The sequence below is a fragment of the Halyomorpha halys genome, unplaced genomic scaffold (assembly GCF_000696795.3).
Source record: "Halyomorpha halys isolate HHAL.00 unplaced genomic scaffold, Hhal_1.1 Scaffold738.1, whole genome shotgun sequence".
Taxonomy (NCBI): domain Eukaryota; kingdom Metazoa; phylum Arthropoda; class Insecta; order Hemiptera; family Pentatomidae; genus Halyomorpha; species Halyomorpha halys.
In genome coordinates, this window is record NW_027107601.1 from 499,454 (window position 1) to 505,838 (window position 6,385).

The 6,385-nt window shown below is 34.6% G+C and overlaps 1 long non-coding RNA gene across 1 annotated transcript; it reads left to right on the forward strand.

Annotated features, from left to right (window-relative positions):
* Window positions 1-1,073: 1,073 nt before the first annotated feature.
* On the forward strand, window positions 1,074-4,039 carry LOC112211029 (uncharacterized). The gene is made up of 2 exons (XR_002945411.2): window positions 1,074-1,230; window positions 3,858-4,039. It is a non-coding gene; the product is annotated as an uncharacterized lncRNA (long non-coding RNA).
* Window positions 4,040-6,385: the final 2,346 nt, after the last annotated feature.

A 6,385-nucleotide genomic window follows, 5' to 3' on the forward strand; every position in this document is an offset into this window, starting at 1 on the left:
TAGCCAATCTAATTTTCTCAGGGGCCTCTGGTAATGTGACAAACTTAATACAGATGTTTTCACATCCGAGGATGCTAAAAGCTTCCCAGAAGGATACCCTGACCAGGTATAGGGGCAGATGATGAAACACCTTAATAATACCCCGGAATGTCAATACATAGCATTTCATCACTTTCATTTTAACGGTGGTTGGCATGGAGCTGACGGAAGATGCATTGGATCGGCTGGAACTGAAAGGACCTGCTAAGGAATTTAGTTGAGAGAACCTTGATTGTGCAGATTTAATATAAGCCTTCGAAGTCAGAACATGAATGAGACAATAAGATGGTACCTCACCTGTTCAATATAGCCTTAGAAAAAGTGGTTAGAAGAACATCACCCGAAAATGGTTGGGTGTACACAAAATCCGGGCGTAAGCCGACGATATTGTGGTCCTAGTAAGTATGCTAGGCAGGTTCGGAGAATGCTGGTTTGGGGAGCCAAAGATTATTTCAATTTATAAAAATAATAACTATTAACAATTATTGTTACGGTTTGTGTTGTTTCTACTTTATGACAATAACGGACCTAAAATGGTTTAATTAACATCGAAACAAAGTCATTAAACATACAAAACGTTTTAAATATTTTATCATGGTGACCAATTGTTTATTGCTGTATATTTCTCTGCATATTTTACGTTTTTTTTTATTTCTTATTGAATGGAATACTCAAACGGTTTCTGCTATCCTTATTTTCTAGTAGTGTTTATATTTTCCTGAAACTGGTAGTAGACCAAAACGTCAGCAACCATAATACATGAATACATTGCTATTCCTATATGAATTTTATTTGTCAACCAATTTCCAATATTTCTCTAAGTTATAAACTTCGATAAAAAAGTAAAACGCAAATGTAAATATGTTTTTCAAATCATTTTATGAATTATTATCTTTCAATAGATTTGGATTGCTCTGGGATAAAATAAGACAAAATATTCTAATTTTGAAGTGTAAGTTATCGTAATAAATAACAACAATAATTTAAAGAGATATGTTCCATTGTTGTCATTTTTAATGAAAGCATCTGTTAATGTTGGAATATTTAGTTATCTTTGATTGTTATCAACGATCGCTCCTCAGCATGTACAAGAAAATGTTTCTCTTGATGACAGCTTACAGCTTTCTCTTTCAGTTCGACTCGATTACGAAGATATTGAAGAGTTTTTGGTTCACTTGCGTAGTGACAGAGGTAAATGTTTCAATCCAATAATTACTAGAATAAATATATCTTAGATAGCGATTCCATTCTAACAATCTTGTGCTATGTACTGTCTCAATTTTTAGTCGAGATGCCAGGGTAATCGTTGAAGGCACTTGTCTAAAAATAAGTTAATTAATTAATTTATTGAGTCTTGAAAAACTGTTACTATAATTGTATTCTTTTCCAAAGGCTATTTGTGTGTTTACCCGTTTACTAATTAAAATACCTTTATATTTATAAAATGTTGTAACCATTAATTATATAATATAAAAAGGGGTGGTATTGGGTTATGTAATAGTATATAAACTACATAAAGAGACTAAGCATTTATTTACAATTTACTACAATGATTGTTATGATTCAGATAAATGGTTGCCATAATATATGATTGTTACATTATTGCTTATTGTTTAATTTATACTTATAGCTGTTGATTTGAATGATTCATGCCGTTGGATGTAGTTCCGAAGCTGTCGTCTTGTTCATAAGGGATGTCCAGGTCTCGTGGCTCTTCTTACGACTTCGTCTGGTCGAAGTGCATCTTGCTCAGCTCCTGCTTCTGAAGCCTGGTCCTTTATCGTCCAAGTCCTCCTCTTCACTGCCCTTTTTTCCTGGTTTAGTTGTCCTGTCCCTTTTCTCCCACTTCCCTTTTGGGGCATTACCTTATTTTTGAACCTAATTCCTCATTGGCCAAAGGTGACCCAGGCCCGAGAGAGAGTGGGATAGTTTGACATGTCCAGGAAGGTCCTGCACGTGCTTAATTGGATTCCGATCCTTCCTCAAAAACTGTCATTTTTGTTGTAACACTTAAGTATTGGTAGATCTAATAAGGGAATGTGGCAAACCAAACACAGATGTGTATATATCCAGGGACGCACTAAAAAGTTCCTCGAAAGGCTCCTATCTGAATAGATAAAAGGGACAGATGGCGAAATACCTTAATAAACAACATATTGTAGTAATAATGGCTAATGCCTCGATACATAACATTTGATAAGTTTGGATGCGGTAGATTCTCGGGTGTAGATCAGAATTGTTTTTTCAAAGTACAAAGCCATGGATGAATGATAATATCAATAACCGCCCGGTATGTAACTCTTAAGAAAAGGAAGAAACCATTTACTCCTTAACAACATGCGACTAGTATAGTGCAATTAAAATTAAATATTTTGGGTAGCGGACCTGTTTTTCAGAAAAATTATTACATTTTATACCCCTGTTATTTTACACTTATGTTTTTTCTCTTTTTTTCCTTTTTGTAACTATAGCGTTTGTATATTTTTTAGCCCTGTCGAAGCCCTGCAACGTGGGGCGAAACGTTGGCTCAATAAAATAGTATAATTATCTACTATTTGAGTTTTTTTTACCGCTCCCGGACCATATTCTACTCATCTAAACACATGGTCAATCAATAATCTTCTAGTATTCCAGAAAAATTATTAAATTTATTATTTATTTATTTAATACCAGATCGGGCTAGTTGGCCTTACATGGTTAATATAACCGTTACATTTTTTTATTTTTTGTAACAATTGATTATGGCGGGTATAGTCTCGTGGAAAAGACATCCCTAACCATATATAACGTTATAATTGAAAGAACATAAGATAAAATAAATAAATGAAAATAATACTTCTTAATAAAAGGGAAAAGTAAAATTAATAACGAAAATAACGACATTTGTAGACCTAACAAAACAAACAATTGCCTTCTAATGGTAAAAAAACTAACAAGTTAATTTGAAAAAAAAGACGAAGAAAGAAAAATAAATGAAATAGAAGTAGTTTGAATAATTGAATTAATAAATATAGAATTCATAACAGAATGTCCTACAGCAACCTGGGCTTCAGTCTTCGGATTGTGGTTGGGGTTCAATTTATTAGAAGGCTCTAATTGGAGAGCTCGAAGCAGCAATGACGGGCTACACTGAAAAGAGCTCAGTTGGATAACATCTAAGGGATCAATGTCACAGTTAGTTAATAATTTGACATTATTGTTTTGTTCCTTTTAGCATAAATACCATATTGTTCTTTTTAATTACTGACATTTTTAAGTATATTTAATTTTTAAAAAAAGAAAAAAGTTTACAATTTATTTGTTGCTGTTGAAATTTCACTCTGTCTTCGACAGTTAGATATCTTTACGATATTCTGTGTTCTTAATTGTTTGAATAGATCAATTTTTTGCATTGTTTCTATTTTATAAATACACAAATTTCATTAATTTAACAATCTAAAGTATGTTCTCAAATGAAGATTAAATTTACATAGCTTAGCTAAGAAATTCATGAGAGTTATATTTATGTATGTTAACATTTGAATGTTATGAAAGCTATTTAATCTGGAGAGGTGTCACGTGACCATTTATCTCAAAATAGACGATCTGTACTATTGTTTTTATATAATTGAATCTGGTTATGAAAAAAATCGTAATGGTTTTTTGGGGGGATTTATTACAATTTCATACCCTCCACTGGTGGCAGTAAGAATGGTTAATAGTCTATTTTCACTCCTAACCATTATCTGCTACAAATATATGGATAGTGATAGAACTTAAGAGTTTGTCAGGCTTTACTATTATTTTTTTAATATTATCTTTTTTTTTTGCCTTCGCAGGGAAAGGATCTACCAGTGAGGGTGGAAGACATGTTGGAAGAGTATGGCCCTTTTGGACCTCCGGACATCTTCTTGTTGATGTCGGCCATCAAAAGCAGACTAGAAGACCACACACCGCTAAAAATAGGACCCTAGGATAGAGAATAAAGTAGATGTGAAATATACTCTGTACATATAAAAGACCCTTTTCTTTATTATGACTACATATATTAGTATAGCAAGCTGATAGTCATAATGATTACTTGATAAGATAGAACCACTAAGCAAAAACATTTAGGAGGATATCTAAATTTTATGTGTACACGTTTGCCATTTGCTACAAATTCAAGACTTGTATAAATGTTTAGAAAACGAAGGAAGAAATGCATGTTTTTTTCTTTTTGAATTTATTTGGATAATAAATTCGATTCACTCAACTTTTATTATGAAAGGAAACAAAATAAAGATAAACGAAATGAAACGGAAACTAATGAAAATATCAGAAATGGTGATGATCAAAATTCATGTTAATAGTACATAGCCTATAAAGCCAAACTTCATTCTAGAAGTTTTATTATAAACTTTTTTAAAATTAATTACCTAGACAAGTAATTTCCTCATAAAGATATATATATATATATATTGTGCTATGTGAAATTAAAAATAAACTGCTAACTAAAATTAATTTTATTCTCAAGCCAATCTAAATTTCTTTAGACGTTTCGGCCATCCTCAAGGACAAACTTTTTTTTTTTTTTTTTTTAATTATTTATTTATTGTAATTTACAACTGTACAAAATAATACAATAAGTAAATATGTAGTATGTTTCATATACACTTGAAAATCTTGGGAAGGACAAACTTAAATACAATATTAAAACTACACCAAAAAAAAAAATTATGCAGGCTATACTTCCCAGGTCATTCATTTCAGTCCACAATTACCCTATTTTGCCAATTCTTCATATTAAATTAAAAATTAAAACTTTTAATCACAGTTAACTTTCACTTTTATAACTTATCACAACAATCTGATTTGTGTGATATTGTCACAGCAAATTTATCTTGTGATAAATTATAATAGTGAAAATTAGTTGTGATAAATATTTTTAATTTTAAATCTATTTAGAGCACTTGTCCAGCCTCCACTGGCTCACTACCATTTATGTGGCGAGAGGGATGCGCTGGGATCTATTGAGCTCTGCTCTACCTTCGCACGTGGGGGATAGAGTGAGTCCAGGAAACCTCAGGTCGTCGACGGATTAACCTCGATGTCGTCCTTCTTCAGTGCAGCGACGATGGTGGCAGAAGCAGTTTGTGCATAGTGTAGGGCCAGTTCAGCTCTCATGCTGGAAGCATAGACACCGATGTCGTTGGCGTAGGCTGCTACCATTGCATTTCGATGCTTGATGGTGACTACTGGTGCCATAAAAACGACAAACAGTAGAGGTCCAAGCACCGAGCCTTGAGGTACTCCGCAGGTGGTGGGGACTGGAGGCGAAAAGTCTTCAGCAACTCTTACGACGAATGATCTTCCACTCAGCTAGGAACTAGTACGATTCGGACCAATTGGCACAGGGCGACGGGAAACTTGAACTCCTCCCGTCGGCGGAGCAGCAGCGGGTGGGACACGCTCTCAAAGGCCTGGCTGCAGTCCAATGAGATGAAGGCAGTGGCGCAATTCTTCTTCATCCTCATCCACTCTATGGTGTGGGCTTGCAGCTTCTCCAGATGATGATCGCATGCGACACCTCGTTGGAAACCAGTCTGTTCGGGTGGTATTACATCGGCTTCCCTGCAGTGCTCCATGAGACGGTGAAGTAGGAGCCGCTCGAAGACCTTGCTCATGTGCGAGAGGAGGCTGATGGGGCGATAATGCTCGGGCGAGTCACCCTTCTTCCCCGGCTTGATCTCTTTTCTTCTGCCTCCACTTGATCCAAAAAAGGAGCGTCGCCTTTTTGGAATCCTATTTCTCATTGGGTATAAGTTACAACGCCCCCTAGGTCCTAGGTCCTGAGAGGGGGTGGGAACCCACTGCTGATCATAGGGTATATAGATTTTTACCTGTTAATGGCTTCTGTCTTCGGCATGTGTGAAAAGCTTTGATACACAAGACCAGTGCGGTCCACAAACACAGGGGTCTCCTTTGTTTGTTGACCATTATCCTTTCTTGGAGAACTGGTATCGGAGCAGATGTGGCTGAATAATTTAACGATATACTGTTGTGAAAATGCCTTGATATATAGCAATTTATTTTTTCATGAACATAGCTTGATATGCTCATTTTCTTTATCCTTCTGTTTGTATATATTTTAAGAGAGATTTTATTATTCGATATGACTATATGACTAATAGAGATATTATTTTATGTTAGCATGAATGTGATCATTCATCACCTTTCGCCCACAACGGTGTGACAGATTGTAATATCAATCAATAAAGAAAATTTAAAAAAAAATTAATTTAACATGAAGAATTGACAAAATAGGGTATTTGTGGACTGAAATTAATGACCTGGATAGAATTGCCTGCATAAAGTTTTTTTAAAA